Here is an 18,426-nt window from a genome sequence, read left to right as displayed (position 1 = left end):
TGCATCAGACTAATATGAGTGTGTATAACCACCATTTATATAAAAGAAAATATCTACAACCACAATATACACACATGAAACTATATTTTAGATAGATAGGTAGGTAGGTAGATAGATGGTAGATAGATGATTAGATAGATAGAAACTAGATAGGTAGGTAGGTAGATAGATGATAGATAGATGATTAGATAGATAGAAATGTAGGCAGGTAGGTAGACAGACAGACAAATAGATAGACAGACAGAACCATATATAAATATATGTATGTTGTAGGGGTTTTTTTTCTACCAGATATTTTTACAGACATAACAGTAATGTTTCTATTAGAAGATACTGGTAAACTTAATGGAAACTTCTGGTCTGCAGAACAGTATGTTGTTTATTTATACATACAAGTTAATTTCTTTTGAACATATGCCACATAAATTAGCATTTACAAAAATAAGTCTGATGAATACAGCTTGAGTTAACCATTAAGATTCTGGACTTACAGTGCTTGGAAATCAGAGCTTGAGTCAGGGATCTACCTCCCACGCTGCCAGTCATTTTATTCTAACACTCACCTGACTACTGCCCATTCAGAGAATGAATGTGATTGATGAAGAATGTATGATTAATACAAATTTACTTCTCTGATAATATTCATTCCTGATGAAAAAGCTAACATCTGCAATAATACAGTCTGTTTTAAAATCCAGGCCCTATCATTTCTAAGGTGTAAGAATCTTGGCCTGGGGCAAATTTAATCGCTGTTTACCTCATGGGGATGATACTATGTTGAGAGTTAAATGAGATCAAGAATATAAAACAGTTTGTACAGTACTTAACTCATGTATTCAGTAAATATAAGCTTCTATTGCTACTTCTACTGTTACCATTACTATGACTGCTATCAAGTTAAACAAAGTCGTTTGAAACTGAATTGTCTTTTATTTTAATAAGTCTTATAAAATCAAAAATGACCAACATCCAAATATTGAGTCAGCAGTTCATTGTTGTTAATCTGGAGATTTCCTAAGTGTGTAGGTATGGCCATAGTGTTTGCAACTGTTTGAAGCTGAAACAATCGAAACACTTTAGCAGGCAAATTATAATTAACAGTAAATTGCCAAGTGGAGTACAGTTGTCCCTTGATTTCTGTGGGAGATTGGTTCTAGAACCCCCTGCAGATAACCAAAATCTGTGGCTGCTCAGGTCTCTTATATAAAATGGTATAGCATTTGCAAATAACCTGTACACAGCCTCCTTTATACTTTAAACCATCTCTAGGTTACTTATAATACTGAATACAATGCAAATGCTATATAAATAGTTCTTAAACTGTATTATTTAGGTAGTAATAACAAGAGAAAAAGTCTGTACACATTCAGTACACATGCAGCCATCCTAGGCCTAACTGCATACTACACATGAACAATATAATATTTTTTTTCCCCAAATATTTTTGATCCATGGTTGATTGAATCTGCAGATGCAGAATCCATGGATATGGGGGACTCACTGCACTACCTCTTGCTTTTTGGTTCATTGTTAGTAACAAATATTTATGACACAAAAGAGTAGAATTCGTTAGAAGTCATCACAGTACCTCATTCGCAAGTGTAAGAGTGCTGCTCTTATCAGGTAGATACCCTGTGCTTTCATGGAGTATTGGAGTTACTTATGTTACTAATAAAACCACCCAATTGCTTGTGTGGCAATATTTCGTCATAAAATATCTCCACCATAAACTATATATTGCATGTTATTATCCAGGTTAGGCAATAAAAAAGTTGCTGAAGGGATTGAGTAAAGTCTAGAAATCCATGACCATCTGTGGTAGGTTCTGTTTTTGCTGTTTGGTTTGAATCAGAGGTTATATGTTTTGAAATTAAGCTAGTGCTTTATTATTTGACTTCGGCCGTAAGTGTAAGCTGGAATGGAAAATTGAAATAGAAAAACAAGAAGAAAAATTATGATTTAAATTGAAAACTTATTGTATACATTGTATGTGTTCTAGCTAAGCCTAGGTTGTGGAGCTGGAGACATGGATTCTGTTTTTAAGGGCAAGATGACTTTCCAAAGCTCTGAAACTAATGCTTCATATTCCTTCTCAGATTGTACTAATTTCATGTGATTAATAAAGCATTCAGAGCTAGTGTTTTTATTAATGGTGGATTAAATGAGACTAGAGGGATTTCATTTTATAAGTATTAGAACGTTATCCATCCCACCTCCCACTTTTTAGCCAGGCTTACGAGATATAAATGGAACTTTTTGCTTTGCCATTTATGATATAATTTGCCTATTTTTTTCCTGGATCTTGATCTTTATTTCTTGATGTTTGCTAACGCCCAAATCCAAATCCCAAATGCAAAACTGTTCAAAACAATTCGCTCCAGTACGGCCAAGAAATTGCCAAGAGATTGTTATGTTTATATTGTCAATTACCTTAATAATATAATTTTAAGGCTCAGGTTATAATTATTCTCAACTCCAAAGGCTTCCTGGCTGGTGAGAGGATGATAGGTTGTTAAGCAACTGACTTTGGAACAGAACAGAGGGCTGGAGGTACTAGTAACTCCCAAAGTGGCAGGAAGAAGGTGCTAGATCTCGGAATCTGCTTTGATACCAAAGAACTTTGATTAGCATATCATTTTCTGTATTTATTTTTTTATTTTTTTTATTAGTGAAAGACGAGCTTTCAGAAATGGCGAACTGGTTCTTTATGGCCCTTTCCTCACTAGGCTGTAAGATCTGGGAGAGCAAGGCTGTGATTTCCAGTATGTCCCCCTCAGTCCTTCGTCAAGAAATAGACGCCTGAAAGAAAACCAAAAGAATTATTCTTTTCACTCTTCAAGGCAGGACGGACTGCTCTATAAAAATCTTTATCTCGTAAGAAACATAACTTCTGAACTCCTCTGACTCTGTCAGCAACATTTGGCTTCACATAGGCTCTCTGGCTTCTTCTCTCTCTCTTTTTTTTCCCTCTGTCCTTACATTGAACCTTCCTCAGTTCATACTGGGACCACAGTAATGACCACCTACCTGGTTTGCTGTGTGGAATCTTTTCTCTCCTCTGTGATTCTCTTAGTTTACTCTACAATCTCAGGAGACTCAATCTTCCTCCTTTCATTTTGCTGCTCAGTGAAAGAAAAGACTTCAGTGCTATCATATCACCATCAACCAAGTTAAATACAACACTGTTAGTGTTTAGAATTTCTGTGATTGAAGGCAACTTATTTCACTTATTCCTTAGATAGATAGAAAACTCAATATCAGGCAAACCAAATTCTAATGCTCCTCAAACACATCCCATCTCCAACTTCTTATCTCTGAGGAATTGCTTACCGTATCTCCCTAGGTTTTATTTCCAAAGCTCCTAGCCAGACATTCACAGGCAGTGAATACTTAATATTGTTTTACTGACTTTTGATAATAAATTAGATGGATAGTTAAAATTATATGTCTTTTATTTCTATAATTGTGATTTGGTTATTTGAAAATCATTCATTGTTTTCAATTCTATTATGCTTTTCTAAAAATGATTCATGGTATTTGGTTTAAATAAAAGTACAGTCAAATTATTAGAAAGTTAAGATAGTTTTTACTTAATATTTGAAGCCAGGGCTAATAAAGTTACTTATACAACTCCCTTAAGCATGCAAAATTTATTTTATCTGATTAACAAAATATTAAAAAAATTTTTTTTAAATATGCATCAGGTTTGTAATCTTTCTAAAATAAGTTCTCTTTTTTTTCTCTGATTTTCTGAAGTTGTCTGTACCAAAATGATACTGTTATTCTGGAATATTGATGTGGTAGGAAACTTCTACTTATGTCTCTAAAGAGTAGGCCATGATTACATATCATAAAAATAGATGTAAAACGTGGCTATTCTGGCCTCTTAAGGTCAGAGAACCATGCCATAAGCATGTTTAATCACATGTCCGTACATCTCAATGATTTAATTTTTCAAATAACAGACATTTTAATATAGACAATTAAAATGTGAATCTCAGTCATGAATTAATAGATACCCTATAATCAAAGTCTATTCTTCTCTGAATTACCCAAAATTCAGTCTTTATATTTTATCAGTTATATTACATAGAATTATTTTGTTCAAAATATTTAAATATTATTGAAAAATATGTAATTGTTGGTTAACCAATAGAATCTCTCCCTTTTTCCTTTGATTTGTTTTACCAAGTACAAGAGGTAAATTTAGCTAAAAGTTTTATATATATGATGAAATCTATTAGAGGGACCGTATAACTAATTGAATCATAGTTGAGTATTCTTGTCAACAATTCAGTTCTTAAATTCACATTTCATTAGAGTTTGTAGATTTTTACCTTTCTGGGCAAAAGAGGATATCATCAATCTTGAAGCCAAATTGCACTGATAATTATCATATATTTCTCTTCCACCAGGTCTAGACCGGCTGAGTCTAGTAAGTTCTATTATTAGTAAGATATTATTATATCTTACTTGTAGAGTAAGTTATTAGTAAGTTCTAAGCCTAAATGCTTATTGTTTCTGCTCAACAGCAACCCTCCTTCTTGTGACACATGCCTTTCTCTATGAAGTATGCAGAGTGCTTGCAGTTGCTCTCAGTATCAAACAGGCCCTCAAAGACAACTTTTGACACTTAAAGCCCAACTCTATTTTGTCCAATAAAATGTCCTTAGACTGTCTGTCTTGGTGTCTTAAGACAGTCTAATTCATTAAACTTTTTTTTTTCAGCTGAAACTCTTTAAGTAAAAGTTAAATTTTCTCATTGAATGATTGTCTTATTTTCATGAAATTTTTGAAATAGCACGAACAGTTTTAGGGCAGAAAGGAATATTTTTTGATACTTTGTGTTTTATTTGCTATTCAAGTCACATTGGCAAAGTGTCCCATTTATGAACTTTACAATGCACTTAACTATCAGTCATTTTTTGTAACCCAAGAAAGAACTTGAAATCGCTGTTAATGATGACAGTACTTAAAGATCACATTTCTCCTAATAAGGATAATCGTTTTAAAATACTATGTTATTTCCATCAGATCTCCGCTCATATTCTGCTTTACTTGTGAGTTCATCTCTGATTGTTCAGATTAACTCCCGTGTTCCCTCTCCACTCAATTCACTTTTCTCCTAGCACTCTGTCTTTACCTTGCTTCAGTTTTCTATGTAACACTTGTCATTATTAGACATAGTAGGTGATTATGTATTCATTATTTTCTGTTTCTCTCCACTAGTGTATAAGCCCCTTGAGGATTAGATTTTTGCTGTTCTGTTCACACTTAAGTTCCTTACACTGGTATATTGCCTAATATATAATAGATACACAATATATATATAAATATATTGAATGAATGAAAAAGGAATATATTGAGCTTTTTGATGTCACTTGAGATTTAAAGACTGGACTCATAGTTCACAGTTACTTGTGCAAAAGATAGGATTGTAGACTGGTTTATCCTGAGTATTTCTTCATCTATAAAATGAAACGAACACTTACATCTGTAGGTTATAGAAATGTGTGAAATCTTTTCAGAGCCAAAGTGGCTATTTAAATGTGGTAGTAATACTCTGATTTTACTTCTTTCCTTCCCTTTTAGTCTGTGCAGATACAACGAATACCCACTATGTCTCAAATCTTCTGCTAGATGTCAAGGATACAGCTATGAACACGACAGAGACACCCTGCTAAATGGAGATTATAGTCTAGGAAGTAGTAAAGTGGAAATTAGGGATGAATATGACCAACTTTTTATAGAAATAAGCACTCTTTTGAAATTGGGCATACATTAGGTGCTCAATAAATTGTTATTAAATAAATGAGTAAATAAAATTCTAAATCAAAATTTAATCTCTTCATTTTTTCTATAAGTGAAAAGTCAAACATTTTATCATAGAATCTCTTCTCACAATATCTCTGTGATTAACAGGATTTGGAGTAAATTGTCCAAAAGCACACACATAGATTCTACAAAATACTGCCACCTTTCCATGAGTTACTAGAGGAAGGAAAATTCTTATGCAAAACCAGGTGAGACTTTTTTTTTTCCGGAAGTAAAAATATTCAATAATGTGTTGTCTATCAGTCTATTACCAGTGTCCAGAGAAGTGTCTGGCACAGAGAAGACAGAAAATGCATTTTTGTCAAATTGAACTGAAGGAATATAAGAAGGAAAAAATATTTTTATTATGTTGCCAAAAAGATCTCTAGAATAGCACGATACAGACATCTTACTTTAGTTAAGTGCTCATTTCTTTCATTTTTCTTTGTTTCAAGGTCAGTTATGGTCATAAAATTTGTAATTTCTATAGACAGGATCACTAAAAGAACAGAATTTAAAACAACTAAAGTATTCATGCCACACGAGGGCATGAACTCTACATTAATATACCTCCCAGCATACTACCTTCTATAATGAAGCTGCATAATATGTTTATTTAATAAATGACCTTTATAATCCAACCTCTTCCCCTAAATCTTAGCGTAAATGAAGTCTGAATGAATGCCATAATACAGTTAAGTCACTCTTTGATTCCTAACTTAAAAATAATTACCTAGGCCACATACTATAATTTATTCATTTTGAGATTAAATAGGTGATTTATGAAAATTAACATCACCTAGTAGTTTTTGCATGTACAAGAGAGGAGGGTTTTAAAAGATGAAAACAAAAATGATATTCAACATATAAACGATTATTTTGTTCATACCATTTTCTCTTCTTGCATATTTAAGAAATGTTTCACAGTTATCTCTCAAAAGGAACTAAAAAGTCATTCTTTAATCATTTTATATATTTCATATTCAAAATGTGGATTTTCAGATTTTTTTTAGCAAATTTTTTATGGGCTGGGCCCCTTTAGGTAAAATGTAAGGGATTTTTTTTCTACCAATTTATAAAAGCACAAATAACAAGCTGGGGACACAGCTGACAACTTTCCAGCTTTAATTACGCTAGCCATCTGTTTTCTATAATATAGTTGTTTTTTCTTGTTAAATTCTCCCTGTGAAATGTTTTTCTCGATATTTCTTTTCTTTTTTTGGTCTGTAAATTCTACCCAGTGATAGAACTCACTATTGGATAAAGGCATAAACTGATTCCAGGGAAGCTTTCAACTTCTTATATTCACATTAGAATCTCACTGTACTGATATAAATCAGACACTTTTCCAGGGAGATTTATTACTGAAATACTGAAGGGTCTTAATGATTAAAGTGATTTTAATTTAAGGGTGCTTACACTTTTAAAAAGATGATTAGTGAGAGTTCAGTTTTGTGGTAGTTTTTAGTGGTAAATTTTCCTACAGAGGGGAGTACCATTTAGCTTTAATGTGTTGTTATAAGGAAGGAACAAAAAAAATTTTCTTCTTTAACAACTGGACATAAGGAAAGAAAGGCAAAAAATGGGCATGATCACACTAAGAAACAATAGTTTTCTTGTTTCTTCCATTTGAAGAAAGTAGTGCATCATCTGAAGTACTATTGTGATGACTACAGTACTTATTCCCGAATCTGGTGCCATAATATTAGAGAAGCTTTAAAAAAATACAGATAATCAGTTGCAAAACAAAATCAGAATCGCAAAAGATAGAGTCTAGAAACTGATATTTAAAAAAATTCTTTGATTATGATGCAAACCCAAATTTGAGAAGAACCAACTTAAAACAAAATCAAAGCTGAAATTAAAAAAAAAAAAAATTTTAAACCTTTACTTTGAGAGATGCACAGCAATTAAAGTCACAAAACACTTATAATTTTTATGGGACTAATTTTTTGGTCAAATCTTTGATAAAGAATGAACTGAAAGATTATAAAATATGGTTGGTCCTATTCTGCCATGGCTTAAATAGCCTTTTGTCAAGGTGCCATATAATTAACCTAAAAAACTTTTCAACTGTGATTATATTAAACACAGGTGTATTTCTGTGGTCAGGTAGCTCAGGTATTAGGACATTAACAGGCTCAACTAATTGCTATAATGGCTTTGTCCAATATCATATGCTAACTCAGAAAAATTCTTCTTGCCCTACAGAAATCACCTTTCCCCTCTTCCCTTTGTTTTATCAGTGCTGTTCTTGAAATCTGAGAGCACTTGTTTTGTGATGTTATTTATGTGGACAGGCCAGACGCCTGGTTGTTAAATACTTGACCACAGGATATTTTGTGGAAGAAACAGGATTCCTCCACTCTGATCACAGCCCTATACAAATAGAGTTCTGCCAATATAGTATAATGTATGATATCTCTCTCCTCCCTTACCCTACTCCAGATTCTGATAGGTCCTCATAAGGGGACCTAAGCATGAATTTGCTTATGAGAGACATGTAAATGAGGTTGAGGCAGACAAGAGAAGTCTGGGAAACTTTGTGCTAAATAATAATCATTGTGTTTTAATAACACTGATTTTTCAAAGAACTTTCACATCTATTTGATTCTCAAAACAACCTGTTTTTTAGACGAAAAAAATTTGAGGATAAAAATAGTTATTTGCCAAAAGTTTCATAACAAGTAATTTTCAGTGCCAGAGTTAAAAAAGCAAAATAAAACAAACGAAAAAACCCTAGGGTTTCTCAACTCCTCCATTTCCATTCCCCACTGCATCACTTTGCCTCTAGTCGTGGGGTTCCCAATGACTAGACTAAGTCAAAATACATCTAAATGTACCAGATAGCACTTCAAGTTTGCCCTCTTTCCCCATTCCTCATTCTCTTGATTTGAGTCAGCAGAGTCCTACTTAACCATGAGGGTGGAGCCAAAGAAAGAGACCTGAACTGCATCAGAAATCTGTGCTTTGGACCCCTTATGCTGCCATTTCTTCCAGCCCTGTCCCTTTACCCCACCACTCAATTTTTTTCCTTCTAACCACAGTAAATTACATATAGCTTCTGGCTAAATTTTACTTCTTTCTCAGTTCTGAGCTGATGTACCTCCAGAAAGACTAACCTATTCCTCCTACAAGATGCCTTCAACAATGCTTGCATGTCCTCCCCTAGCAGACCATATTTATTTTCACCAAGATTCTTATCATTGCGTACTTTAATTGCTTGATAATCTAACTGTCTTTCTCATTGGGCTATAGGTACCTGAAATTAGAATGGTATGTTTTGTTTTATTTAGCTCTAGTGCCTAATGGAGAAATGGCATGTAGTAAGTGTTCAGTATTTGTTGGGTGAATAAAGACCATATTCTCATGGCCTTAGTATTTTATGAAGTATTTCTGTGAATATTTCTTTGGAGACCCCAATTTGTTCCTTCACTCTGCCAAAACTTTTTCAAGGCCCCTACATAGCACACTGGATTGTATATATTTCCTTTTATTAAATGTGGTCATTTTTGTTATTGCTTTTGTTAGACGCTTGGTTTGGAATGCTTTTTTATATTATTATTATTACAATGCTACCTCTGTAGGGGAAATTAGATTTGGTTTACATTATAGACAGTCCCTGACTTACATGGGTCGACTTAACATTCTTTGACTTTACCAGTACAAAATTGATATGCATTGATCTTTTCCTGGAAGAGCAATATGCAGTACAATATTCTCTCATGATTCTGGGCAGGAGCAGCAAGCCACAGCTTCCAGGCAGGCAAGCAATCACGAGGGTAAATAAGCAATACTCCACAGGGTACTGTCTTACCAGCGTTTTTTTGGATATTGTGTTCTGAGTGGGTTTAAGGTAGGCTATGGTAAGCTATGATATTTGGTAGGCTAAGTGTATTAAATGCATTTCAACTTATAATATTTTCACCTTACGATGGATTTATGGAGACATAACCAATCGTAAGTTGAGAGCACCTGTATTTTATTTGCACGTTTTACTAAGAAATATAACTTATTCTTCCTGAGTTTTAGGACTTTTTGACATTTTTCTGTAATTGCCAAAGTGCTGATTTCCTTTTCTTCTTAAGAAATCCTGTGGAATTCTCCACTTTTCTTGAAATCCACCTTTGTTTAACAACATGAAAAGAAATAAAAGAAATAAAATTTTATAAATGTTTTTTAACATTTTATAAATGTTTTTTAAACATTAGGGAGATAAATGATAATAAAAGAGTTAAGTATTAACAATATTTTCAAAAATAGGAAACATCGATCTGGCTTTAGTAATCATAACTGAGGGAAATTCGCCAGTTTCTTTCATCACACAAATGTTACCATTGTAAAGAATCCATAAATACCAGCTGTTAGCAAATATACATTTGCTGCCTCATTGTCACATTGCCTTTTTTCCTTTACTAATATTTTAAGTTATTTAACTCTTAAAATTGACAAACTGGGTGAGTATGAAGCTTAATTAATCCCAAATAATTTAAAGTATAATCTAGTTCCTATTTAAGAATCAATTTTTAAGTTTCTGACATCTTTAGAACGCTCTGAATAGAGAAGTTTGTAACTCATTGTACCCGGGCTGGCATACAGTAGCATAAAGTCATGGCTGGGAGAAGGTTATCACTACATATTTCATATTTCTATAAGTTCTGAGTAAACTCTTCAATCACTCTATAGACAATTAAAGGAATCAAAAGCATGAGGGCCCATAAGGAATAAAATACCTTCCCCTAATTTTATGAGATGAAGTAGAATGATATTGAATATCTGAATTCTGGTATACATGCAATTTGATGTGGATATGGAGGATTATTTTGTGTCTATTTTAGAATTCCTAACTCCCAGAGAAGTCATTGGTAAATGTAGAAGGGCATGAAATAATGCCTATAAATCTACTGTTCCGTTTAGCATTTCAGATGCTGTGCATGCATGGCCTTATTACCTTATGGTTGAACTTTTACAATTCCAGAGAAATTTCTGTTGGTGGAGACAAATGTACTTTAAGTTTCTTTTTGTATCCAGCCCACTTTTTCATCTTATTTGATAATATGATTTAGTTGTGAAAAGTTTGATTGAGCTCATGATAAATCCCATTAGCCTTTATACTTGATTGTTAGCCAATAAAATTACACGAAATAACTCTTAATCGTTCCTGTGCTATTAACATCATAAGAATATGCAGATTCACCCAATTATCTTTCATTAAATAAGTATGCAGATGGATCAAGTTTAAATTTTTTTATTTGATCACATGTTCTGTTATTATTATATAACAAAATGAATAATTGCATTTATTCTATTAATTTGCTTTTATTTTGAATAGTATTGCCAGTCAAATTGATTGTGACTGAACTGACAATTACTGAACAGGAAAAAAATGAAATTGTAGCTTGGTCCTTGGACCAAATTTTTATTTTCATAACGCTTAACAGAAGATTAAGTTTAAAAAAAAAGTTAAGAACTTTTGTGAAGACTAGTTCAGACTTCAGAAAAATGAAAGGAAATGAAGATTTGAATAAGATGTAATTTTAAAAGCAGGTGGTTGATGGTTTGCTTTAAATCGTATTTTTCAATGTTGAATTTTATTAAATTTTTCCCTAATGCTTTTTTAGGATTACTTCTTTAGTTCAAATAAAGTAGATAGAATACAGTGTATTGTTTGCTATTAGAGGAGTCATATTTATATAATGTAAGTGGAATTTTCTGGGGGGAAATTTCATTTCCTGTGCCCTATAAACCAATCTGGAAAAGAACTGAATAACAGTTGGTATGTAATCATTTACCATCCATACTCATCAAAATGCCTGAAGGCTTATTTGTGTCATGGAGATAGTTTTCCCCATCAATATCCTGTGAAGCCTCAGGAAAACTAGGGGAGATTTCACAGGATATTAGGATGGTAACATTTAGTGGCTACACAGGCCTAGCATCAGGAAATGAAATAGTGACCATTTAGAAGGGAACTGAATAGAAAGAAAGAACGGAGTTCACATTCTCAGTACTTTTCACTGAGAATTTTACCCTTCCCTTTGAAAACGAATTCATTAAAAATACAAAACAAACAAAACAAACAAACAAACAAAAAACATTGTTATCTCTCCTGTTTCTTATCTCAAAAGTACAACATGCTTTACTCTCTTTTTTTCTTTCAAGTTAATGCAGACTCCTTTTGCATTTAATCCTTCCTAAGGGCTCTCAGTTTATTATTCACGCTTATTCAGAATTTACATGTAGAGTATGAATTTTAAATTTTAAAATTTACATGTACAAATTTGTCTTCCCTTCATTCTCTCTCTAAAGTAGCAATCCAGTTGTCTGACTTAGAATATAGTAGTGAAGAGTGTGTGGTGGTTCAGATATTGCCTCTGCCACTCATTAACTTTGTGATCTTAATTGACCCCAAGCCTCTACCAGGGTGGTTGTAATTAAATATATAATTTTCATAAGACACTTAACACGGCTCTTACAACACAATAAACAGTAGCTATTAATATTTATACTGGGTTATTCTTCCTTAATATTCATCCCAATATGCCCTTAACTAGGATTTAGAATTTTTCTAATCAAATTTATCTTCCCAAACTTCTATTTCATTCAGTGTGTAGACCATTCTCCTATGCTGTAGATATTTATATTAGTTATCTAGGGCTGCTGTATAACAAAGTATGGCAAACTGGGTGGCTTAAAACAACAGAAATGTATTGTGTCACAATTCTAGAGGCTAGAAGTTCAAAATCGAGGTGTCGGCAGGGCCGTGCTCCCTCTGAAACCTGCAAATGGGGAATCCTTCCTTATCCCTTCCTAGCTTCTGATGCTTGCCAGCGGTCCTTGACTCCTCGGTTTGCAACACTTCATTCTCTGCCTCCATCACATGTGTCCGTGTCTCTGTGTCTCTGTGTCTTCTCTTCTCTTTCTATAAAGACACCACTCATATTGGATTAAGGACCCACCCTACTCTAGTATGACCTCATCTTAAGTAATTACATCTTCCAAGGACCTAGTTCCAAATAAGGTTAAGATGTCTTTTGGGGGACACAATTCAACTTATAACCACATCAATAGATGTTAATTTCCTCCATTCATTTTGAACTTTGGAAGTTATTTTTTAATTTTTCTAATACCTTATCCCACCTATAGTTAGTCAGACCCTGCATATTTTCTATCTAGTATCTCATGGATTTATACACCCCCTTCTTTCATTCTTAGAACTATTTCTCCTAACTACAGTATAACATTTAAACTTGTGACCTTTAGTTTCATAGGCTTCCAATTCGTTTTCAATTCTGTTGTTAGATTAATATTCCTGAAAGCTGCTTATACATTCTCCTATTTATTCACTTATTCATTTGTTAAACAAGCATTTATTGGACATCTTTGTGTCAGACATTGTTCTACAGTCATGATACAGAGAGAAATTAAATATTTTTCACCCTCGAGAAATGGATAGCCTGGGAGAGTTTACATGCAGACAAGCAAGGAAGATTTTTAAACTGCTGCAGGTACTTTGCTAGGTGTACAGACAAGGTGAGATCAGAGCACAGAGAAGAAAGTGACTAAATCACTAGAGGAAGAGGCATCACTTTTACCACAAATTCACATCACCAGTCTTCTGTAAATTGTACCATTCTTTCTTCATACGACATGTTTGCCCCTCACTCCATTCCTCTTTTAGGTGGTTCCTGCTCCTTTCCCAGGCAGTCTTCCATACCTCCACCATCTCAAATATCTTGCATTATTCAAGGCCTACTTTAGAACCCACTTTTATTCACCCCACCTCAGATAAGTTCAGCTTATAATGATCCCATCTTTTCGGATTTTTTATACATATTTCTTTACACATAGTATCTTACATAAACCATTTGCTACCTGGACTAATTGTGGTCATTGGTGATATAACTGGATAGAAGATACTTTATATTTAGATAGTCCTTAGTAAATATTGTTAAAAGCATGATTTTGTAAACTTATTTCTTCTTTCCTCAATTAAAAGCTTTCTGAATAGCTATGTGTCTTTTACTTTTGTATCTCTCTGGCACGAGATGTAGTCAAACATAGAGTAGACTTTGGGTAAATCAGTTATCTATGAAAATGTAAATGAATGGATTTGCCAAGTGTAAAATAAGTGAATTTCTAGCACAAGTATTTGATGCCTTATTTCACATTGTTTTCTAAATTAACATCGATAGACAGAACTCATTGTCTTTCAAACTAAACATCATATGATACAACCAGTTTGAATTTCTAAAATGTCAAGGCAGTATAATCTGGAATTCTGTATCTAAATTTAAAAAATGATATTTAAATTTGGTTTTGCTGAATTTCCAAGGGGCTGTGGAATTGGTCCTGGAAAAACTCATTTATAATTCATTGCAGTGTTACCAGACTTAGTTGTTGGCGGCAACTGATTCCTCCCATGTTGCTGTGCACCAAAGTCCTGGCTTCAGCACTGTTGTTTGGCATCCTTACTCTCCTCTAAGGCACCTACCTATGGAGGCACTGGGAGGTTTAGAAACAGAAGTGTTGTTTTTTTACTCTCAGGCAAGAGAAGGGATGGCAAAGAAAGCAGAATAGGAAGTAATGAGTGAGAGGAAGTGCCCATGCTCCTTCAGATCCATCCTGGCCAGTTGGCCGAGGGAAGGAGTCCATTGCCAGTTAGCAGCAATGAGCCAGGAGTGACAATATTATACAACTTGGAAGTGAATTTTTGGAAGAAATCATTTTGGAACTTAGTTTTTTCACCTAAAAGAAACCAAAAAAGTATTGAATTAAAAAAAAAGGAAATAAGGAAATTACAGAACTTGAATCACAGAGCTCTTTTGACTTGTCTTACATAAACTTCTCCAGCCTAGGTGAGTGTCTTTTTTCTTTTTTTAATTAAATTTATTTGGGTGATATTGGTTAATAATATTAAATAGGTTTCAAGTGTACAATTTGATAATACATTATCTGTATATTGCATTGCATGTTCACCACCAAAGTCAAATCTCCTTCCATCACCATATATTCAACCACCTTTACCCTTATCTACCTCCCTCCCCATAACCACTCAACTGTTGTCTGTGTCTATGAGTTGTCTGTCTTGTTTGTTGCTTTCAGTTTTATATCCCACATGTGAGTGAAATCATAAAGTTCTCAACTTTTTCTGTCTGACATTTCACTTAGCATGATTATCTCAAGATACATCCATGTTGCCGCAAATGACAGTATTTTATCTTTATGACTAAATAATATTCTGTTTTCTGTATGTGCCACATCTACTTTATCCAATTATCTATCCAAGGGCACTTCAGTTGTTTCCTTGTCTTGGCCACAGTGCTGCACTGAACATCGGGGTGCTATACCTTTATGGATAAATGTTTTCAAAGTTTTGGGGTAGATACCCAGAAGAGGGATTGCTGGTCATATGGTAATTCTAGTCTTAATTTTTTGAAGAACTTCCATACTGTTTTCCATTGTGGCTGTACCAATTTACATTCCCACCGGCAATGTATGAGGGTTTCTTTTTCCTCATAACCTCTCCAACACTTGTTATTACTTGTCTTGTTGATCAATAAGTAAAGTGTCTTTCTTAAGTATTCCCACCACAACCTGGGTTGCCTCTAGTTTTATACTTAAAAAACTGCATTCTACTGGTCTGTGCCTAACTGGTTCTCTCACGAGTCTGTGAACCTCTTAAGGATGGGAGGAATTTATTACCTTACCTTTGTATTCCCAATGCTTGAGGAAGTAACAGATAGATAATAAAAAATTAAATAAACTATATTACCGAAAAGCATACATTATGTTATTTTGATATTTGCTTCAAGAGTAAGTGCATTTACTTTATAATCTGAAATCATTCCTAATGCCAAAGATATTAGAAGACGAAAACATCCAAGGAAGCCTGAAACCCACACAGGGATCTCGAAACTGTGACATTAGCTGTATGGCTGCTGTGCTGTGGGGGCTCATTGGATGGTGTGCATTTGTGGCTTTTTACTCTCCCACTGATATTCAGTCAGGCTGTCCAAAAGTTTGAAATACATTTTATTACTGAATAAGTCACTGAAGGACAATCAAATAGGTGATCAATCTACTCTTGATTTAACACCATTGGAATTCTGTATTACTTTCACTTCTAGCTTATTCCAAATCTGCTTTTATAAGATAACTTTTCCCCCCAATGATTGAAGGTTGTTTTTGCTTAGGTTTCTAGAAAATCCTTAAGTTGTCATTCTTGAGAATTAGTTCTGGTAATTAAAATAAATAGTGTTAAAATACATACATACATACATACATAAAATAGTGTTAGGCAAAGACCTCTTAAAACAAAGGAAGATTTCTAGGATAAGAGCCTAAGATTCATATAGGTTAATGAGAAAATAGAATTATTCATAAAATTTTAACGTGCATGCAGAATTTTCAGAATGAACTACATATATGTGCAAACTTTTTTTCTCCTACAGGAAAGTTTCATTACCCACTGCAGCTTCTGTATATTTTGATTGTGTTTGGCAAGGAAGCTGGACTCCAAATTTCTCATTTCATGATTCAAAGTATGTCCTTGTACCTGACAAGTATTCAATAAAATTTGCTGGAAAAGTAAATATTGACTAAATGGATTAAATAATGCCTCCATTCCATTTGCCAGATTGACTAATTTATTTGGATTAACTTTCAGCAGCAATTTCAGGAAAATTTATTTGTGATATCCTGGAATATCTCGTGTCACCTAAAAGCGAAGGCCCATATTTTATATATTTCTATATAGTAATAAATAGAGAAACTGAGGCACAGTTTACCAAAGCAAATAACCCAGTTAATCTTTCTGTCCAACCTAAATTTTATACTCCACAGCTTAGCAAATTTTATGCATTCTTCTCCTCTGATCTCAACACCTGCTAACCACTGTGTTTAGCAAAAAATAAGTGTTCCATATCTATTTGGGATTGAACAAATGGTTAAAAATTTTTGAAAACTCTAAGATCTTCCCACAGATATTTTAAGAAAACATCAAGAGTGTTCTTTTCTTTTATATATATTTTCTTCATAATCACAATGTTTTAAGAAATTAAAATGTAAATTAAATAATAATGATAAATTTCAGAATTTAAACAATATTAAAAGGAATAATATTGAATAATTATTAATAATTTAAAGCTTTCAAAATTCCAATAAAGCTCGTTCATGTTCACATTTCCTCTGCATACGTGTGTTTTAATTTGGTCTCCATTCACTTATTAAGGAAAATAATTTTTCAGAAGCACAAGAATTTACAGGTCAAAAATCTTAGATTCCATTTTTTTGTATTTTCTTGCCCAACCACAGGATAATGAAATATCTCTAGCTTATTTCTGTATTTCGCTAAAAACTTGCAAATCTTTCTTCTCAATGTAGTAAAGTTGTATGGGAGAAGAAAATGATTGTCTTGATTATTGGTATTCTCAGCCTCTTCCCCGCTTCCCCTCTTCCTACCCTCCTTCTTCCCCTCCTCCTCCACCTCCTGCTCTGCCTTTACTTTTCCTGTTTATCGTTCCCCCTACAAGCACAGTAATTTCCCAATGAATAGCTTTGCTTTGCATCTAGAAGGTTATTAGTATAATTTCCCAGTAAAGAAACAGCTTTTTTTCTCCTTACAAATATTATTATGGCATTTGTCTGGTGTTGAGATTCTGTGCATATTGAAGCTAGATCTTAAAATTGCAATGAATAAGATGATTTCTATACAATCATGAATGTGTATTGTAGAAGGTAAGCTGATCATAAAGAGATGGATTTCAATTCTGAAATAATGTTTTTTAGTCTTATTTTAAGGAGTCTATTGTCTGTTCTGGAAGTGATTTGGTAGAGAATGACAGAAAGAAGGGTAAAATCACCTTCTAATTTAAAATAGCTATAAAATAGACATAAATTAAATCTAGGTAGATCAGGATAAAATTGAGTATTAATGGGTATTAGTTCAAATCTCTAAATATACCCAGGTGGATAAATTTAGAAATTATGCTTTCACAACATGAGTGCTTGCCTGACTCCAGAAGTGAGCTCCAGAGGTGATAGTGCAACCCTCAAGGTCCCCTTTAGTCACTTCAAAATATTTTTAGAATCTTTGTAGAATGAATGGGTTCAAAAAGTCATTGAGAACTGCACAATGTTTAGTTCATTGTAAAATAAATTTCAACTTGGGCAGGGAAAGGGAAGTGAATAAAGAATGAATTAGAAAGTTTAAACTGACTACAATGTCTGTATTTTCTCTAGAGGTCTAAATATTCTTCTGTATCAAGGAAGATAGAAAAAGAACACAAAATGCAGCTGCAAAGAAATGATAAGATACCCATCTGAATGTCCCATATTGAATATTATCTCATAAAAATAACTCATTTTAGTTATAAAAATGAATAAAATATATGTTCTTTTTAAGATGTAATATCTGGAATAAATAGCATTGATACATTGTGTGAACACAATGGCATATATTTTTGTTTGTTTGTTTATTTATTATGGTGGCATTGGTTAACGAAATCCAATAAGTTTCAGGTGTACAAATTAACAGTAAGGCATATGTATATTGCATTGTGTGTTCATCGCCCGTAGTTAGATTTCTTTCTGTTACCACATATTCGACCC

General features: G+C 33.4%; 1 protein-coding gene across 3 annotated transcripts in view; it reads left to right on the top strand.

Annotated features, from left to right (window-relative positions):
- The window catches only part of COL5A2 (collagen type V alpha 2 chain), a 135,484-nt gene that overhangs the window by 41,622 nt on the left and 75,436 nt on the right, over nt 1–18,426 (top strand). Inside the window, exon 2 of one of the 3 annotated variants that reach the window (XM_025039437.1) lies at nt 5,923–6,023. The exons of the other annotated variants lie outside the window; for them this stretch is intronic. The gene's annotated coding sequence lies outside the window, so the exon portion shown is untranslated. The remainder of the gene's footprint in view (nt 1–5,922; nt 6,024–18,426) is intronic. 3 annotated transcript variants of the gene reach the window in all.

The sequence above is a fragment of the Pteropus alecto genome, unplaced genomic scaffold (genome assembly GCF_000325575.1).
Source record: "Pteropus alecto unplaced genomic scaffold, ASM32557v1 scaffold3, whole genome shotgun sequence".
In the NCBI taxonomy this organism is placed as follows: Eukaryota; Metazoa; Chordata; class Mammalia; order Chiroptera; family Pteropodidae; genus Pteropus; species Pteropus alecto.
This window is presented reverse-complemented; position numbering and strand designations above follow the sequence as displayed.